Genomic DNA, 21,272 nt, shown 5'->3' with positions numbered 1-21,272 from the left:
GAACTACGAATGTAAGACTGCTGAGTCATGGTCTCCTGGCCGATCCTGATCGGGCGCCCTTTGTGATGCTCAGACACTTTCGTTGAAACGTTTGTACCAATTAATATTAATTTGTCTTTGAAGTGGTGACTTGCGCTATTTAGCCATGGATTGAATCTGAACTGTAGTAGCAGATTTGGATTAATAAAACTATAAACTACACTGCGCACACTCTGCACCGTTAAAATGTGTGAAATCCAAAGGGACCAAAATGCCGAGTCCATCGGTCCTTGCACTTACGCACTACTTAAACTAACTTATGCTAAGAACAACACACACACCCATGCCCGAGGGAGGTCTCGAACCTCCGGAGGGAGGGGACGCGCAATCCGTGACGTGGCGCCTTAAACCGCGCGGTTCTGAACCGTTGTACGACTACATGACAACTGTTGAACAATTCACTCGCGAATGCCACCTACCGGGAACGTCGGGAAATAACAGTGTAGGCCGGAGTAAATCTTGAAGATATAGTGCATTCAGTGCTGGATCAAACTCTACTGTAAATTATTTATCGTTTTCACGATTAAAAGTTACTTTTGTGTAACTAATTTATAAACAACCTATATCCCTTTCCATCCAAAGAATTGAAAGGCATTCTGAGGCACAGAAATATGCTTCCCACCTCAACACTGCAAGAAATAATGAGAAAAGTGAGGAAATAAACAATTTATTAAGAATGTACTAAGTGCCGTACCAGGAAACTTATGGATTTGAGTTTCAATAAAAAAGCTTTTGTTTCAAGTGTCATTAAGACAGAGGCACTACGTTTTACTTGTGATAATAGAAGTACAGAAATACAACAGTATTATTTTAACTCGTAGAACAGTAGTCAGCTAAAACCATTTCACATTTCAATATTGATTTTTGTTCGTTACACAACTCCATACATGGGATCATCCGTTGCAACTTTTACTATACAACTCCCTGTGCTGTTGAGTAAGAAACGGCAGCATCGTCAACAGGTCTTTCTGTTTTGCAGCTGATAAACATGGCTGGTCCTTCAGGTGAAGTACGAAATTGGAAATTTGTGGTAAGGCCTTATGGGACCAAACTGCAAGGTCATCGGTCCCTATTTGACGTTTTTCAATTCTTCTGTTTCAGCGTAAGAATTTTTGTATAGGTACTAGCTCACGAACCTGGCATTGCCTTAGTATTCAGTTTACTAGTTTTCTATTCGAAGCCGGAGGTGCTGCTAGAATGCGATTTTGTAAATATCTCTATGGCAACGCTTCTTTATTGCTCTAGAGACGGCTACTGTTTTCGCTTGTAGCTGTTTGCGATTCGCAGTTGAAAGCTGTCAAAAGCGCTGCCATGTGTCAGGGATTTCCTTAATTTGACTCGACTGTACTAGTGTCTAAGTAGTAAAGAACAAACGTGTTAAAACTTCATGCATGATGCGGCAATTTTCCAGACATTTCATTGTTTATGGTGTCATATATCTTGAACTGTGTGTCGTACAATGATGTGTTTATGTAGGTACATAATGCGGTATTAGTGGATACTGTCTGCGGACAGTGTTGGTAGCAATGTAGTAATAAATTTAAACTTCAAGCGGCAGTTTTTTAGGCATCTCAGCGTTTATGAAGTCATATCTCCTGATCTATGTGTTGTACGATGATGTATTTATGTAGGCGCACTTAGCAGCGTATGTGGATACTGTCTTCGAAATTTATTGCGAATACAGCTAGTTAGAACAGAAGTAACACATTTAAAAGCCATGCTTGATTCAAATGGCTCTGAGCACTATGGGACTTAACATCTTAGGTCATCAGTCCCCTAGAACTTAGAACTACTTAAACCTAACTAACCTAAGGACACCACACACATCCATGCCCGAGGCAGGATTCGAACCTGCGACCGTAGCAGCCCCGCGGTTCCGGACTGCAGCGCTAGAACCGCACGGCCACCGCGGCCGGCCCATGCTTGATTCGATAGTCGTTCACGCGTCTCATTGTTCACTGCATCTTATCTCCTGAACTATGTTAGATAGCTCGTTCTTACCCTCATAGCGATTGTTGCCTGATATTAAGGGGCGGGTGCACCAAGTTTGGTTGAAATCGCTTCACTGGTTTAGGAGGAGATGTTGAACGTATACACATACATCCATCAATTCATATAATAAGTTTGGATTTGAGATGGATGAGTATGAGATACATTGATCATTCTGAATTTGGTGATCATGAGCACCTGCATTGACAACAGTGTTTCAGCAGCAACTATAAAATCAAAGAAGTCGGTTGTCTGCATTGTAATTACATGGAATTGGTTCATAGCGTTAGATTACTCAACGACCTCGTGTAGATCTTGTGCAACAAATGCCTTGCTTTTTCTCGTTTCTCCGTAATTGGAAAATCTCTGTCGCACTTCAAGAAGCCGTGCCCAGTCGCCAAAAACTTGTGTGTTATAGCTAAAATGGTTCAAATGGCTCTGAGCACTATGGGACTTAACATCTGTGGTCATCAGTCCCCTAGAACTTAGAACTACTTAAACCTAACTAACCTAAGCACATCACACACATCCATGCCCGAGGCAGGATTCGAACCTGCGACCGTAGCAGCCGCGCGGTTCCGGGCTGCGCGCCTAGAACCGCTAGACCACCGCGGCCAGCACTTGTGTGTTATCTCTTCAAAATTTCTCAGATTACATGGACGAGATCTTGATAGGTGGCACTTGGAACTTAATTCGGAAACTCAACTTGACACAAAACACATACGCTCTCTAGTAATGAATGAAACATTTTCTCTATCATTCGACACTTGGAACAATAGTAGGTAGATGTAACAAAGTACTTGACCACGTTTTGTGAAAGAATGGCACTTGGAATGTTTTCTGTTTCCGCTCTACACTGATATGCAAATGATAACCGTTACAGCGCATCTGCATACGAGTATGTAGAAGTCGCACCATGTGCATTCAGAAATCGCATTTGAATGTTGGTTCCTTGTGAGTATCTTGCGTTATGCCTCTTACAAGACGCAGAAACATCTGGCAGCACAGCGGCAGGTTCGCGATCTAAAGAGGCTCCCGTTTTTGCGTGGCATAGCTGCTCGCCTTGTTCGGATTCCCATGACATGCATGTATCGAATGGATTTCAAGAGAGCCACTCAGCGCCTTGCAGGGTCTCAACGGCCACGCAACTAGCGCCCGAGAGTACAAGAATATTGTCCGGCGTAGCGTGCAGGATGGTACAGCCACGTCATGCGTAGGACGGTTATAACTAAAATTTCGCTATTTGAGAGGGTCCCATCGCAATGAGTGATGGTAGGACATTGAAACTTTGTCGAGACGTTTGTAATGACATGTGGAACAGAAATAACGAATAAACCTTTGGAAGAAACACATTTTAATTTCCACATGAGAAGCTAACATTTATTAACTGCGTACTATGTTCACGTTCCAGGCTACAAAAGTTGCTCATTGTGACGACCATCTGCATTCACTACTGCCTGGAACGCCACTAAAGGTACCATTTCACAACTGTTCGCATCACTTGTCTAAGGGTGGACCATGGAATGTTTAGCTGTGGCGACACAGCTCGTGCACTACTTGAAGATCGCACATTCCGTCCAGCATTCTCAGCCATGGCAACAGGATCTTAATCAACAATTTGTGGCGCATTTGGGCGTCGGCCTCTCCCAGGAACATTTCTCAAATCACTAGTTAATTCGAACTACTAAATCATGTTCTTCAACCCAGATCTAGAAAGAGGACCTCTCCGTATTCCTTTAATGCGTCCATGTCAGCGAAGAGCAGCAGCACTACTGCCGTTGTTTCGATAAAACAGATTTACGCATAAAGCCCTGCTCGCGTTGTCCAGACCCATGCCGACTGTCTGCAACTTAATGTATACTCGTGCTTGTGTTTCAACCCTATGTCATCGTACCAACAACTGCGTCTAAAGGCAATCATCACACTGACAGTACTAACAACGCAAATCACGCAGCGCACAATCTTAACATTATTCCTCCGAAGTTGGCAACCATACGGTATCTAGAATGAAATTTTCACTCTACAGCGGAGTGTGTGCTGACATGAAACTTCCTAGCAGATTAAAACTGTGTGCCGGGCCGAGACTCGAACTCGGGACCTTTGCCTTACGCGGGCAAGTGCTCTACCAACTGAGCTACCCAAGCACGACTCACGCCCCGTCCTAACAGCTTTAATTCCACCAGTACCTCGTTTCCTACATTCCAAACTTCACACAAGCTCTCCTGCGAACCTTGCAGAACTAGCACTCCTGGAAGAAAGGATATTGCGGAGACATGGGTTAGCCATAGCCTGGGGGATGTTTCTAGAATGAAATTTTCACTCTACAGTGGAGTGTGCGCTGATATGAAACTTCCTGGCAGTTTAAAACTGCGTGCCGGACCGAGACTCGAACTCGGGACCTTTGCCTCACGCGGGCAAGTGCTCTACCAACTGAGCTACCCAGGCACGACTCACGCCCCGTCCTCACAGCGTTAATTCCACCAGTACCTCGTTTCCTACCTTCCAAACTACACAGAAGCTCTCCTGCGAATCTTGCAGAACTAGCACGGCTGGAAGAAAGAAGAGCTTCTGTGAAGTTTGGAAGGTAGGAGACGAGGTACTGGCGGAATTAAAGCTGTGAGGACGGGGCGTGAGTCGTGCTTGGGTAGCTCAGTTGGTAGAGCACTTGCCCGCGAAAGGCAAAGGTCCCGAGTTCGAGTCTCGGCCCGCCACCCAGTTTTAATCTGCCAGGAAGTTTCAACCATAATTAATGGTTCAAATGGCTCTGAGCACTATGGGACTTAACATCTGTGGTCATCAGTCCCTTAGAACTTAGAACTACTTAAACCTAACTAACCTAAGGACATCACACACATCCATGCCCGAGGTAGGATTCGAACCTGCGACCGTAGCAGCCGCGCGGTTCCGGACTGAGCGCCTAGAACCGCTAGACCACCGCGGCCGGCTTTCAACCATACGGCAGTTTTCCGTTTACAATGACACAAGTAGCGAAAGCTTAATTATAGCTACCCGGTACCTCGAGTCAGGAAATGAACTTGTCTGAAGCAAGACAGACTGTGCAGCGGCTTCTGGAGCACCACGGGCTATCAGCGCGGCTACCATTGTTGGGGACGCGGAGGGCGGATTGCCGACGGTGGTGCGCCCAACGGCAACACTAGAAACAAAAGTAGCGTCATGATGTCTTTTAAAACGCATACCGATTCTGAGTGCAGCATCACGATGGACGTCTCTGTGTGTGAGTGCTCCAAGGGGAACTAACGTAGCCAGATTGCATTTCTCGTCACCTTACGGATCCCATCACCTGGCTTCATGGTATGTGGCGCCAGTTCGTAAACAACTCAGTCAACTCAGGTTCGCATAGCTGGCAATGTGGACAGCAGCCGTTACGTTTCTGACGTATTAAGGGCGGTGACTGTGCTCTATGTTCGATGGCCCTGTAACGTTGTCTTTCAATAAGATAAAGCAAGACCGAATTTTGCTCGCATTGTCCTGACCAGCCGTGAAACAGAGGTGTTCAACTGTTGCTCTGACCATGAGGTTATCCAGATCTCTCACCTATTGAAAACATCTGGTCAGGGGCCGCCGGGGGACCGGTACACCACCGCTCGCCATCCGCCATGGCTGATGAGACCTGAATGGAGTTGGTGCAACATGGAATGAATTACCCTTATCAAAGCTCTTTTTGGCTCGATGCCACCTGTGTTAGAGCCCTTGTACACTACTGGCCATTAAAATTGCTACACCACGAAGATGACGTGCTACAAACGCGAAATTTAACCCACAGGAAGAAGATGCTGTGATATGCAAATGATTAGTTTTTCAGAGCATTCACACAAGATTGGCGCCGGTGGCGACACCTACAACGTGCTGACATGAGGAACGCTTCCAACCGATTTCTCATACACAAACTGCAGTTGACCGACGTTGCCTGGTGAAACGTTGTTGTGATGCCTCGTGTAAGGAGGAGAAATGTGTACCATCACGTTTCCGACTTTAATAAAGGTCGGATTGTAGCCTATCGCGATTGCGGTTTATCGTATCGCGACATTGCTGCTCGCGTTGGTCGAGATCCAATGACTGTTAGCAGAATATGGAATCGGTGGGTTCAGGAGGGTAATACGGAACGCCGTGCTGGATCCCAACGGCAGTCGAGATGACAGGCATCTTATCCGCACGGCTGTAACGGATCGTGCAGCCACGTCTCGATCCCTGAGTCAACAGATGGGGACGTTTGCAAGACAACAACCATATGCACGAACAGTTCGACGACGTTTGCAGCAGCATGGATTATCAGCTCGGAGACCATGGCTGTGGTTACCCTTGGCGCTGCATCACAGACAGGAGTGTCTGCGATGGTGTACTCAACCACGAACCTCGGTGCACGAACCGCAAAACGTCATTTTTTCCGATGAATGCAGGTTCTGCTTACAGCATCATGATGGTCGCATCCGTGTTTGGCGACATCGCGGTGAACGCACATTGGAAGCGTGTATTCGTCATCGCCATACTGGCGTATCACCCGGCATGATGGTATGGGATGCCATTGGTTACACGTCTCGGTCACCTCTTGTTCGCATTGACGACACTTTGAACAGTGGACGTTACATTTCAGATGTGTTACGACCCGTGGCACTACCCTTCATTCGATCCCTGCGTAACCCTACGTTTCAGCAGGATAATGCACGACCGCATGTTGCAGGTCCTGTACGGGCCTTTCTAGATACAGAAAATGTTCGACTGCTGCCCTGGTTAGCACATTCTCCAGATCTCTCACCAATTGAAAACGTCTGGTCAATGGTGGCCGAGCAACTGGCTCGTCACAATACGCCAGTCACTATTCTTGATGAACTGTGGAATCGTGTTGAAGCTGCATGGGCAGCTGTACCTGTACACGCCATCCGAGTTCTGTTTGACTCAATGCCTAGGCGTATCATGGCCGTTATTACGGCCAGAGGTGGTTGTTCTGGGTACTGATTTCTCAGGATCTATTCACCCAAATTGCGTGAAAATGTAATCACAAGTCAGCTCTAGTATAATATATTTGTCCAATGAATACCCGTTTATCACTTGCATTTCTTCTTGGTGCAGCAATTTTAATGGCTAGTAGGGTAGTTGCCACCTGTGGTGCGAAAGTTAATCACGTGTTTTTCCTGCTATGCTGTATAAGCACAATAAGTAAAACTTTGTTACTTGCAATTTTTCCTGACGCTGCAATTTCAATGGCCTGCACTGTACAAAGAGACGCAAGTTCAAAGCTCTAGGACAGAAGATGTAAATTCGATTTGTCTTTATCAGCTGTCCTTCCATTTAGAATCGTTAGGGAAGCGAGCTCGTCCCAAGCCCGGGACCCGGTCTTGCGACAGATAAGGAAGGAGGAGGGGAAGGGGTAACACTCTCGTTAAAGTAACCCGGGTCCACATGGCTATTGGTAGCATCCTATAAGGGCCCACTGCCGAGGTTACAGGGGAAGGTGGTCAATGATTTTGAGAGTGCAAGAGGAAACAAATGTCTCAACAGAGGAAAAAACGGAGGTACTGTCATGGTATCCTGTTACTGGTAGCATTTGTACACGGGAGCGGCTAAAAAAACGCGTCTGGTTATCGTGTCAGAAGCGGCCTACATCTATGACAGCATAGCTCTAAATTGCCTTTAGGAGTGACGACCTCATCGTAATAACAACCTGCAAATGGAATAGTAATTCAAAACCAACCTCGGAAAAAGTTACGGCGCACCGTGCTGGCGACGCGCAGTCTTGGAGTGAGCAGTAGGCGATTAGTCACCGATGTACTGAAGGTGGGCATCGTTATGTGACAACCGTGGCGACTCACATTGGTTCTTTTTTTTTTTTTTTTACAGGAGTCATCGCTCTCTTTGGTTTTCAACTGTTCGAGTCGGCTGGGTGGCGCGCGGCGACTGCAGGAGTGTCGCAGCCAGTGTGGGCGGCTACTGAGAAAGTGAACGAGAAGTGAGACACGGAGTGCTTCTCCGTACGGCCGGGCTGGTGCATTTGGCATTTGCTTGGCCGTAGTGTGATGTACCCTGGGTGGTGGTAGTCCTGTCGTAGCCGTTTTGTGGAAGATACTTTGGTTCCCCTTCGCATTGGTCAATGATTACATCTTGGATAGCTGGAAAGTCAAGTGTTTCGTAACGCGAGGTTGACTCATTATATGTGGGTAACCTGTCGCTCCATGTTTTACGATTGCTTCTGCTTTTACTTGTGGCGCTGTTCGTTGTGTGATCTAGAAAGTGCGTTTTAAGCTGTTAGATGTTGTTCGAGCCTCGATGTATTGTTATGTTGTCTCCTTTAAAAAAAGGGAAAAAAAGCAGCTGATTTCCTTGTGTGTGTTATTTAAGCTGTCTGTTGAGCTGGTGTAAATTTGATCTTGATAAGTTAGGAGCTCTTTCTATGACACCGAGAGTAAATTGTGTACTACAATTTTCCCGTTTTTCTAGTATTAAAACTTTGGTGTGTTTAGTTGTTTTCTTTCGAGCGCCGCTAAGAGTCGTTGCTTGCTGGATCAGGTCTGATTGCGGCGTCTGACGCTTTGAGCATGTGTTTGTTTGTACCCGTGCGTTGCGTGAAGGGAAGAATGTTGAAAACTGTAAGCAATTTTAGTATTAAAAGTAGCACGCTCTATGAGCTCCTCTGAAGGCTATCGTTAGTTCGTACTACTATCATTATTAGACCTGACACATCTTTCTGTTAGCAAGCCCTCACAGGGTACATAATAATCTACTATAGGAAATCGCTCTCACTGGTTTCTTGGGTGGGCAATGTAACAAATTTTTAAAATGCACTCCTGTTATGTATGTTATCTTCTGATAAGTGTCATTAATAGCGCATTCCAGATGTAGCTTGTACTTAGGCCAACTTTTTCTCTTAATTCGGCCATAGGGGTCGTTAATGAGCTACTTAACAACAAAGATTGTTAAAGTTGGGAAGTAAATTTTAAAGCTGCTTTATTACCATTATTTGTAGCTTTCTTGAAAACTGCCCATTCTACTTTCTATTTCATATCGAGTTTCGCACTGAATAATTATATGTTAACTAACAGTCTTTTGTCTGTATTACAGGTGCGCCTGGGCACACTTTTGTAATTTAGAGGCTTGATAAAGGTTATACTATTGCAATGTTTCGACCTATCTTGAGCTTTGGATTTTATTTTGCAATCAGTGCTACTGGCCACTTCTGGCCAGCATCCTGACGTTTGGGCACAGGCAGCAAATGTATTAGAAGGGTCAGCCATCATTTCAGGCAGCTTGGGCTGCGTGTATACTGAAAATTAATATTTTTTGGCTGCCTTGTTGTCATGACCAAAGAAGAAGTTGTGTTTTTCCAATTTTAAACTCTTGTAATTTTGCTGCTGTTCCCGTGGTCCTTTCGTTTTTTTTTAATCTTAAAGGCTGCTTTTGTTCATGAATTAGTATTTTTATTGTGTAATACAGTTAATTTATTGTAATGCGACTTTACTTTGGGGGCAGCTATTGTTTCATGCAATTTCAAACTATTAAAATTTGAGTTCACTCACTGGTTTCTTGAACAGCACAGTGAAAAGAAAGTTTTTGACTTAGTTAATGTCCGAATTGGTCACTACTAATCCTTTTAAATTCTCAGTGAGAATAAAATGTGTTGTTCCTTTTAGTGATGAGTGATGTTTTAAATTATCCGAGGTTCGGTCCTTCCACTCAACAGCATTTGCTAGAACCGACTTAGACGCAATTATCGGGCTCAATGATGACTCTGTCTGGGAAGGCAGCATAGCTGACAGATTTCACGGAGAAGGAGATGTGAAAATGTTAGTGCCTCATGAAATCAGGTGGAAGAGGAAAATGAGATAAGCATACACACTTTATTGGAGTGGCGAACAGAAGGCCAAAAATCAAGTGGTTGTAATAGTGAAACAAACCCTAGAAGAATACGTAGAAGCTGTAGGATACACAAGTGAAAGGGTGATGAAGATTTTACATCTACATTTAAACTCCGCAAGCCACCCAACGGTGTGTGGTGGAGGGCACTTTACGTGCCACTGTCATTACCTCCCTTTCCTGTTCCACTCGCGTATGGTTCGCGGGAAGAACGACTGCCGGAAAGCCTCCGTGCTCGCTCGAATCTCTCTAATTTTACATTCGTGATCTCCTCGGGAGATATAAGTAGGGGGAAGCAATATATTTGATACCTCATCCAGAAACGCACCCTCTCGAAACCTGGACAGCAAGCTACACCGCGATGCAGAGCGCCTCTCTTGAAGAGTCTGCCACTTGAGTTTGCTAAACATCTCCATAACGCTATCACGCCTACCAGACAACCCCGTGACGAAACGCTCCGCTCTTCTTTGGATCCTCTCTATCTCCTCTGTCAACCCGACCTGGTACGGATCCCACACTGATGAGCAATACTCAAGTATAGGCCGAAAATGAAGATAAATAATGTAGTCACGGACTTCTTCCAAGTATATGCACAACAGACAGGAAATACAGAGGAGAACATCTAGGAATACCTAGATAAATTAGAGAATGAAATTACTGATGTAGAAGCGATAGCGATGGCTGACTGAAATGCACAGGTGGGAGATGAAAGACTACGAAAGGAAGGGATAATTGCTCTATACAGATGTGGGGGAAAGAACGAGGAAGTACAGTACCGCAATTTATGCCACCACAGTCTTTTGTTTGTTTAGGTTTGAACAGTTCGGTGTTGATTAGACAGTCGGTAACGCGGCAGCTTCCGTTCCTGCAGCAGCACAGGCGAGTACAGCGTTCGTTTGTGAATTATTTTTTATGAGCTCAAAACAGGAGCGACTTATATTCAGTTACATGAGTGTTTACGAATTTTAAAATTTCTTGCCTGCTTGTGTGCTTACTGGGCACCGTTTAGCGTTTTAATATGAGTGTAGTGTAGAGTTCGGCTGTCTTTAGTATGGACAGGGACTGTGATTGCTTTGTTCGGATGCAGAAGGTGCTGGCTACGCTAACGCAGCTTGAGGCAGTTTCCAGTGGACATCGCTGTGCGGGGCCAAACCTGGGGATCTGAGGGACGTCCAACACTTCCCCCCTGCCCCCGATCGGTTCCCTACTGCTGATGTCTCGGTTACGTCCCGCATTGATGTTTGCCCTTCACCCGTTGTCAAGTGGGAGGTCGTATCAAGGTGCAGCAGGCAGCAAAAGACTTTCCAGAGGGGGGGGGGGGGGGGGGCGCATTGAAAGGACTTCCCGGTTCGTCTGACTAACAGTCTTAAGGCGCTCTTTCTGGCTGAAAAAGATGTCTAGCCAGATGCAGTCGCTTATTCTGTTTTAGGAAGCTTCTTAGCCTGCAAGATTCGGGCAGTCACAAAGGACAAAGGGTGAGTTACTGGTATTTGGGAGCTCCAATGTTAGGCACGTAATGGTGCCCCTTAGGGACATGGCTGCCAAGGAGGGGAAGAAATCTAGTGTGTACTCTGTGTGCATACCAGGGGAATCGTCCAAGATGTGGAACTGGTTCTTCCAGACGCCATGGAGAGCACTGGGTGCAGCCAATTGCAGGCGATGGCGCATGTCGTTACTAATGATTGCCGCTTTGGATCGTAAGAGGTTGTGTTTGGTTTCGGGCGGATAGCTGAACTGGTAAAGACTGCCTGTTTTGCTTTGAAATCTTATTGAGTAGACTTAGGGACTCGAATTCGAGAAAAACTGTAAAAACATACTGCTGCCTCTGTCGTATGTCCCGCTTATGGGTCATTTTGTTGTTGTTGTTGTCTTAAGTCAAAAGACTGTTTTGCTGCAGCCCTCCACGATAGTCTATCCTGCGCAAGTCTCTTCGCAGCTATTGCAGCCTACATTTATTTGAACCTGCTTACTGTATCCATCCCTCTGCAATTTTTATCCCAGAGAGTTATCTCCGTTACCAAATTCCTTGATGGCTGAGGACGTGTTCTACCAACTGATAACTTTTTTAGTTAAGGTGCGCCACAAATTACTTTTCTCGCCATTTCGATACAGCACCTCTTCATTAACTGCTCGATCTACCCTTTAATCTTTATCACTCCCGTGTGACACCATATTTCAGAAGGTTCTTTTGTTTTCTTATCTATGATGTTTATCGTTCACGTTTCGCTTCCATATAAAAATACTTCCACAAAAAACGACCTAAAATTTAAATTTATTTTAACTGTTAACATATTTTTCTCTTTCAGAAAATCTTTTCTTGCTGATGCCAGTGGGCATATTCTATCCTCTCTACTTCTGCCATCTTCCATTGTCTTGCTGTCCAAAGAGCAAGACTCCTCCCTCAACGTCACCGCACTTAATTAAGTTGCAGCCCAATACCTTTGTTTATTTTGTTGATCATCTTGTAAGAATAATATAAGAGAGATTAGGGGGTGTGCCGAGATACACAGGCAGCCATTTTCCCTCGTTACACACCGTGTTTCCGTAAGAGCATGTAAAAATTTAACAGGACATAGTGGACGCTCCACTGAACAATTTGAGCTAGAGAACCTGCGGTCGGAGACCCTAGCTTAAGGAGATAATAGGAATACAACCACATTACTGAGTACTTTTTTACTTAAATTAGTTACAGTTAATTGCAAATGCTATCACTGACACAACGAAAGTACCATTTGTACTGCATCTTACAAAACGTGCTGAGTCGGCCGGAGCAGCCGCGCGTTTCTAGGTGCATCACTCTGGAACCGCGTGACCGCTACGGTCGTAGGTTCGAATCCTGCTTCGGGCACGGATGTGTGTGATGTCCTTAGGTTAGTTAGGTTTAAGTAGTTCTAAGTCTAGGGGACTGATGACCTCCGCTGTTGTTTCGAATCACATCACAGGCAGTTACAATTCAGGCAACTAATTCCATCTCGGTATCCACTGGGGTCTCATACACAAGTGACTTTAGATATCCCCGTACCCACATCCTCTCACGAACAGCCAAGGGTACGTTTCCCAGCAACTCAGGTAGAACTGTTTGCACGAACCTCAAGCCATTCAGGTGGCCAGGTAGAAAATAAGGCCCAGTGAGATTGTCGTCTACAATGTTGGCCCGGATGCACAAAACAAAACGTACTTGATGGTGTGACTATTGCAGCGTGAGAGTTTTCCTCATCTGACACATTGATATTCCTGCTGTTCGATGATGATGATGGTGACGGTGTCTGGTTTGTGGGGTGCTCAACTGCGCGGTCATCTGCGCCTGTAAGAAGTCCCAATTTTTACACTGTCCAATCTAGCCAGTGACACGAATGATGTTGATGATGATAAAATGATGAGGATAACACAAACACGCAGTCCCCGGGCAGAGAAAATCCCCACCCCCGCCGGGAAACGAACGCAGGACCTAGTGGCAGCAACGCTAGCCACTAGACCACCAGCTGCGGACTGCTGTTCGAACATAACATCACGATCAAATGAGGTCTCGTCAGTAAACAGCACGATTTGGAGGATATCTGGTGGGTCGATTCATTGTTGGAGCAACCACTAACACAATGCGATCCTACGTGCAAAGTCAGTCACAAGCATTGCATGGACTCGTTGTAGCTGATATGGGTGTAATTGTTGTCCGTTGAACACTCGCCACACGCTAATATCTCCAGCGCACATTTCACGTGCAATATGACGAGTACTTGTAGTGGGATGCGCTGCAATACATTCCAGCACCTCCTCTTCAAAATCGGGCGTGCGAGTGGTCCTCATGCTGCCACGTCCCTAGTTTCTTCTTTCCAGTGAACCAGTCTCTCGCATTCGTTGACCGAGAGAAATAAACACTCGTCGTGACGGATGAAGCCTGTTACGAAATCGTTGCCTGTACAGCCTTTCAGCAGCGAGAGCATTGCAACGAATTTCCCCTCACACAAGGTGCATGCCAGTGAGTTCTGCTAAACTGTACCGGTACTGCTCCAACGTATTGTACTGCACGTATCTGAGCTGCACTGAGTAATGAATGGGTCTGTCGTTGAGTCATAGCACGGTCTGTCATGGGACAATGTAAACACGATACAACAGATCCACCTCATGGACAAGTAAAGTACACAAAACCTTCATCATGACTTCCTAGTAATCAAGCTCGTGCTCCTTGTTTCCTTGCACGAAATAAAGAATGTACATGGAAATAAAGACCACAGTCCACGTAAACTTCTATGCATATCAGTTGTAAATAAGCTGGAAAACAGTAATGCTACACAAAGCGGTAGATAAATTTACTTCCATATCTCCTTAAGCTGGCTTCTCCGACCCCAGGTTCCCTACCTCAAATTGTTCAGTGGAGCATCTTGTATGTCCTGTTAAATTTTTGCACGTTCTTACGGAAACACCGTGTATATTCGAGCGGAATATCGTAATAAACGGCCAACATTGTTACGAAGCTCTCTCCTTCATTCACTACACAGGGTGATTCCATGATAATGTTATGAACTTTCAGGGGTGATGGTGAGGGGTAAACGTTTCAATCTGAGGTAACAAACCACGGTCCGGAAACGACTGAGTCGAAAATTATAGGTAGAAATCGTTCTGGTACCTCTGAATGTGGAATACATGTACCGATTCTGTTGTTGCTAAGATTGTAGGGTAAGGAACTTTCAGGTGTGATAGTATAGACCAAAACAAGAAAAAATGTCCAGTAAATTTGAGTTCATACCTGAAAAGCTACGTGCACTTGTTCAGTAGAAGAGACGTATTTCACTGTATCGAAAACTAACAATTGCCCATAGCTCTTAATGTCTGCATTTTAGTTTGCTAAGCGACCTTTCCCTCGATCAATTTTACTTCCTTAGGATTTTACCACTGAATCTTAGTATTTCGTCTATCTCTCACGTTCTAAATTTCTGTGGGCGTTCGTTCTTAAGGTAATCCAGATGGATATCGCCAGATTTTTTTACCGTTGTGCCTGAATCTCACGATTACCTGTTTATTTGTGGATTTATGGCACTCAAAAGAGGTTAGCAGCGCCCTTAGTCATGTCTTTAGGTAGTTTAATCAAATAATGTGGGGTCTTTTCACCTATTTACTCGCATAGTTTTAGATTTATTCGCCTTTAGAGTCAGCTAACAGTCTCGGTTTTGATCTTTAGTAAGTCTTCCTGTATCTCGCAATAACTTTCTTTCGAAGAAGCTTTCTAACTGTGTGACCTCCCTTATACACATGCATCAACCACGAACATTTCAGGGAACCTGACGACCGCAATTAGACAACTCCTTTGAGAAGCATTAACGGCGGATACGTAAACGCTGAATGTAAGGGCTGTATTAAACTGTCAAATATCTTTGATCAAAGGCCTTTGGTCAATCATAGACAGTGTAGTAGGGATGCTTTTATCAAAGAATTATTTGATCGAAGATCTTTGTTCAAAATTACAGAGTGGGCGTAGATTTGACGAAAGTTCGCAATACTGTATACTTGTTTGACTCGCTTCAGTTGATTCTAAACTGTAAAATAACTTCAAAGTTTGTTTTGGTATTGTCTACCACCACATTGATAATTTCCAAGTATGAACTATTCAACATGCACTACATTATTCCCCACTCTTTTGCCTAAAAAAACCTATTTTACAACATAATCTCCGTTCAATGTGGCGGCGTTACGCCACCTTACTGGGAGGGCCTGTATGGCCGCATAATACCTCTCTACTGGTCGACGTCGGAGCCAACGCCTTGCTGCATCAATAACCTCCCCGCCATCCACATTCTGCTTTCCGCCGAGTGCAGCCTTTATTGGGCTAAACACTTCGAAATCGGAAGGTGCGAGATCCGGGCTGTAGGTCTGATGAGAAACAGCCCACACCTTTGAGTATCCCAATGATGAACGAGTGTGTCACCACTACCAATAGAGGCGCCCGGTTGTGAAGCGAGGCCTTTGATTGCGATTCGCCGATCACCTAGAATGAGAGTGTCCACCCATACCAACATTGCAGGAGTCACAGCTGCGTGCGGCCGGCCGGCACGCTGGACGTCAGACAGGTTTGCGAGATTTTGTTGCGATGATGACAAACATCTCGCCCAATGGATCTTACCGCGCTTTTGTTTACTGCAATGTCTCAGTAGACATTCCGCAAGCGCCTATAAATATCTGCGATGGTCTGGTTTTTCGCAAAAAGAAACTCAATGACAGCTGTCTGCTTGGAACGCAAGACCGTTACATGCGCCATTTTGAAGTCTACGTAACACGTCGCCACCTATCGGAACTTCATGCAACCATAGCGCTTGAAACGGGACTGATGCACGATGTCCCAAAACTAGTAGCGCATATTTTTCAAGCGAAATTGGGCGAGAAAAAATGCGTTGCATTACTTATTGAACGGCCCTCGTAAAAACCTCAATATGCCATTAGACTGTCCTAAACAGCTGCAGCCGTCAATTGTATTCGAAGTGACTGCACTGTGTATGATGTAAGCAAGGAATTAAATGGATTACGGTGTCTATGGTGATGTGGTAATAAAAGTTCTGTCAATAAAGTGTACATAAACGAAATAAACGTACCGATGTTCATTTGTTTCTCTAACTAACCTAACCTAGCCTTCATAAATGCCTCATTAAGTGTGTGTGTGTGTGTGTGTGTGTGTGTGTGTGTGTGTATGAATTCTTATCGGACTTAACTCCTAAGGTCATCAGTCCCTAAGCTTACACACTATTTAACCTAAATTATCCTAAGGACAAACACACACACCCATACCCGAGGGAGGACTCGAACCTCCGCCGGGACCAGCCGCGCAGTCCATGACTGCAGCGCCTCTGACCGCTCGGCTAATCCCGCGCGACCCTCCTTAAGTGATTTATATATTGCTTCACGTGTTTCTCGAACAACACGTGAAACGATAGTCTTTGGGTTGCGACTATTACATTGCATCTCGAATGGGTTTCGCCTTTTGCTAAAAATCTTAACTTAACCATAGGACGATCTTTATCAGAAATCTCGTTTCTTAAATGAGAATCCTGTTTGCAAATCTGAGGGCCTACTTTCACAAGGACAAATTAAAATGTTTGTTCGTGCATTCTCAAATAACTTTCTAGTTCTTTTATGTCCTCGCACACTAGCTCACGAAGTAAATTTTGTGAACACTTCGAGCTGATCTTTTCGCTATCCGTGCTTTAACACACAATCGTTTCGGTTTCTCTTTCGTTTAAACAATGCGCTCTCAGTCAATACTATATTAAATGCTGCCGTACAGACGATTAACAGTTCAGCACCCATTCTCCAACAACGTATGACGAAAAATTTTGCGTTAATGTAAGAGCTCCAGTGAAGTGCTTTGATCAAAGAAGTTTGACAAAATCTCTGACAAAGATCTTTGATGAAAGAACGCTGACAGTTTAATAAGGGCCTAAGAGTCTCCAATGTTTGCGCGTACTGCTCGCTCGACGCATAGAACGCGACTCATTGTCGTATGCATGAAGAAGACAAAAGGAACAGTGCATTTAGTGATGTCGCACGCAGCAGGCGAAGTGCTTGCATCCCGTCTGCATGTGTTGATATACTGGAGGACCTCATTATCATAGATGGACAACTCCATTTTTAATAAATTTAAATGTTTACTGATTACAGTAGTACTTTTCAAGTTCAATCTAATATAGCGTCTTTCAGCTTTTTTTTTTTAAAAAAAAAAGGACTGAAACGTCTTTAAAATGAATGTGAATCGTGATCTGTGGATCAAAATTTGGACAACTCCATAACGTTCGTTCTTCGTATTCGGCCAACTCAGGCAGCAGCCAATAAGGTGACAAGAATGACTCTCTGGCGTTCCCATTCTGTAACGCGTATCCAGTATGGTGGAAATTCATCTGTTGTAAGACGTATTTTGTCATATCTTTCATTATTAATTTAACATAGCACAGTGCAATCACGGAAGAGAATCTGACGGCGTTGAGAGTCCGTACACCCAAAAAACAACAATAACAAGAGATCTGCAAGACCAAGAACTATGGAGCAAAATGGCATAACACTCAGATGTTGCACTGGTATGAAAACGCACTTGAGAAGATATCAGTATAATGTCAGGATTAGATTAAAGGTATTGTCCATGGTGGACGTTGTGAATGCTAACATTTGCAACATTCCGATCACGAAGAAATTTTGACTGATAATATTAAGTAGTTCATCATCAGCATAACAAGAACTGATTTTTGCAGACTTGATGTTTGAATAAAAGTTACATGAAAGTAAGTTAAGAATGTAATATCTCACTGTGTTTTTACTTTACATGATTCATGGTTTCGTTGTAAAGGTCACTTATTTATACAGACTCAGTTTTAGTACTGTCAAAAACGCCTAAAAAACTATTTTTCTTAATATAATGTCAAGCACAATGAGTCCAAAATTGCATAGATCCGTTAATAATGACTGCCTTCAGTTTCAAACATGAACAAATCCTCACCGAATAATTTCTGAGCTTTTTCACTAATTTCAGCTTTGTTATTCAGTCCGTATCAAAAATTGAAACTGTAATTTACTTTTAAGCGACCGTAAGAATCGCCTGAAAAGTATTCACTATTCACGTAGATTTCTGTAAATTAGTTTTTGGTCTCTCTTGTAAAAAAGTGAAAAGTGGAGTTGTCTATCTTTGATAATGAGCTCATCTTAGGAATATGAGCAAATGAAAATGATACTCCTCTTGAGATTTGTCACATCACACGGTACATGACACATTCGTGTCTTAAAATAGGAAACCACGTGATTAAATTATCTAAGCGGACGAGATCTGCAGCTGGTTAGGTATCCCTCTGCAGCAGTCGGCCCTCAACATGCCCCCAGTGCCACCACTGTAACAATATTCCTACCGAGCCACCGCTGCTTTTTAGGCGTAAGATATTCTGAGTATATTCGTAATTAAAGTTATAATGAAGCAGAAAATGAGGCACGCACGCCATACAGTAATGTCATTGGATGGTTGATAAACCAAGGAAGTACTTGATGTAAAAGAAATCACTGAGTAGCTGAACTACTCGAAAGTCGATAGATAACATAAGGGAACACTGAGGAGCAGCATGGATGGGTATGGATGGACGCGGCAACGCTTAAAAAACTCTGGAGGACGCCATTATCCAGTAGTGGGTATCATATGGCCGCCGCCGCTGATGATGATGACATGTGGAATGAGTTTATATAAGACGAACCCGAACTCCACAGACAAAATTATCGGCAGTATTTTCAGAGTAATTTGGTACGAGGTACCCGTGATCTCTGGTGATTCATTACAAGACACTCAGAAGGCAGCAAATGCCGGTGCCCAGGTAGATGCCGTGTTCCTTGACTTCCGGAAGGCATTCGATACAGTTCTACATTGCCGCCTAATGAACAAGATACGAGCGTATGAAATGACAGACCGATTTTGTAATTGGACTGAAGAGTTTCTAGCAAACAGAACACAGAATGTCATTCTGAATGGAGAGAAGCCTTCAGACGTAAAAGTACCTTCGAGAGTGCCCCAGGAAAGTATTATAGGACCATTACTTTTCACAATATATATATACAGGGTGTTACAAAAAGGTACGGCCAAACTTTCAGGAAACATTCCTCACACACAAATAAAGAAAAGATGTTATGTGGACATGTGTCCGGAAACGCTTAATTTCCATTTTAGAGCTCATTTTAGTTTCGTTCTTCCACCTACGCTCAATGGAGCACGTTATCATGATTTCATACGGGATACTCTACCTTTGCTGCTAGAACATGTGCCTTTACAAGTATGACACAACATGTGGTTCATGCACGATGGAGCTCCTGCACATTTAAGTCGAAGTGTTCGTGCGCTTCTCAACAACAGATTCGCTGACCGATGGATTGGTAGAGGCAGACCAATTCCATGGCCTCCACGCTCTCCTGACCTCAACCCTCTTGACTTTCATTTATGGGGGCATTTGAAAGCTCTTGTCTACGCAACCCCGGTACCAAATGTAGAGACTCTTCGTGCTCGTATTGTGGACGGCTGTGATACAATACGCCATTCTCCAGGGCTGCATCAGCGCATCAGGGATTCCATGCGACGGAGGGTGGATGCATGTATCCTCGCTATCGGAGGACATTTTGAACATTTCTTGTAACAAAGTGTTTGAAGTCATGCTGGTACGTTCTGTTGCTGTGTGTTTCCATTCCATGATTAATGTGATTTGAGAGAAGTAATAAAATGAGCTCTAACATGGAAAGTAAGCGTTTCCGGACACATGTCCACATAACGTATTTTCTTTCTTTGTGTGTGAGGAATGTTTCCTGAAAGTTTGACCGTACCTTTTGTAACACCCTTTATAAATGACATAGTAGATAACACCTGAATTGCCATGAGGCTTTTCGCGTGTGATACTGTTGCATATAGAGAAGTAGTGTCACCAGAAGTTGTAGCGAAATGCAAGAAGACCTAGCAGAAGATCGGCGCTTGGTGGAGGAAGTGGGAATTGATCTCCAACACAAACAAGTGTAACTTATTGCCATACAAAGGCAAAAGAACCATTATTGTATGATTACGAAATTGCGGAAAATAACTGGAAGCAATTGCCTTCATAAAATATTTAGGAATATGCGTATGGTGCTTCTTGAAATAGAAAGACCACATAAAATTAGTCGCGAACGTGGCAAACGCCAGACTGAGATACATTGGATGAATCATCAGGAAATGTAGTCCATCAGCAAAAGAAGTAGCTTACAAAACACTCGTTCGACCAATACCTGGATATTGCTCGGCACTCTGGGATACGTACCAGATAAGATTGATGGATGAAATAGAGAAGAGACAAAGAAGAGCAGCATGTTCCGTTACAGGTTCGTTTACTAAGAGTGAAAGTGTCGCCGAGACGCTCAGCAAACTCCAGTGGCAGACACTGCAAGGAAGGCGTTTTGCATCACGGCATGGAGTGCCGTTACGAGAGCGTAACTTCCTAGAAGAGTCGGTCAGTACGTCTTAACTAATCTCGCAAAAAGACCATGGAGACAAAATTAGAGAGATTCAAGTGCAAGCTGTGGCTTCTCAGCTATCGTTCTTCCCGTGAACCATTTGCGACTGTAGCAGGAAAATGGGAAAGTGACACGAAATATCCTCCGACACTCACCATAAGGTGGGTTGCGGAGATTAGATGTAAATGTAGATGTAGATGTATTTTATTTATTTATTTATTTAACCTGATCAGATTAGGGTTATCAGGCCCTCTCTTACATCGGACCAGTGTTCCACACATGCAGCATTTCACACATCAGAATTCCATCATGGCAATAATTTAAATAAGAAACTTAGATTACTCTAGTGACAATATGAATAAAGAGTAATGACTAAGACCTAATAAAGTAAATGT

The 21,272-nt window shown here is 44.1% G+C and overlaps 2 non-coding genes across 2 annotated transcripts; both read right to left on the bottom strand.

Annotated features, from left to right (window-relative positions):
- Positions 1 to 4,098: 4,098 nt before the first annotated feature.
- On the bottom strand, positions 4,099 to 4,173 carry Trnat-cgu. The gene has a single exon. It is a non-coding gene; the product is annotated as a tRNA-Thr (tRNA).
- A 223-nt stretch (positions 4,174 to 4,396) lies between these two features.
- On the bottom strand, positions 4,397 to 4,473 carry Trnat-cgu. Its single transcript has one exon. It is a non-coding gene; the product is annotated as a tRNA-Thr (tRNA).
- Positions 4,474 to 21,272: the final 16,799 nt, after the last annotated feature.

Source organism: Schistocerca piceifrons, chromosome 1 (genome assembly GCF_021461385.2).
Source record: "Schistocerca piceifrons isolate TAMUIC-IGC-003096 chromosome 1, iqSchPice1.1, whole genome shotgun sequence".
In the NCBI taxonomy this organism is placed as follows: Eukaryota; Metazoa; Arthropoda; class Insecta; order Orthoptera; family Acrididae; genus Schistocerca; species Schistocerca piceifrons.
The sequence above is the reverse complement of the archived record's forward strand: the minus strand, read 5'-3'. Positions and strand labels throughout refer to the sequence as shown.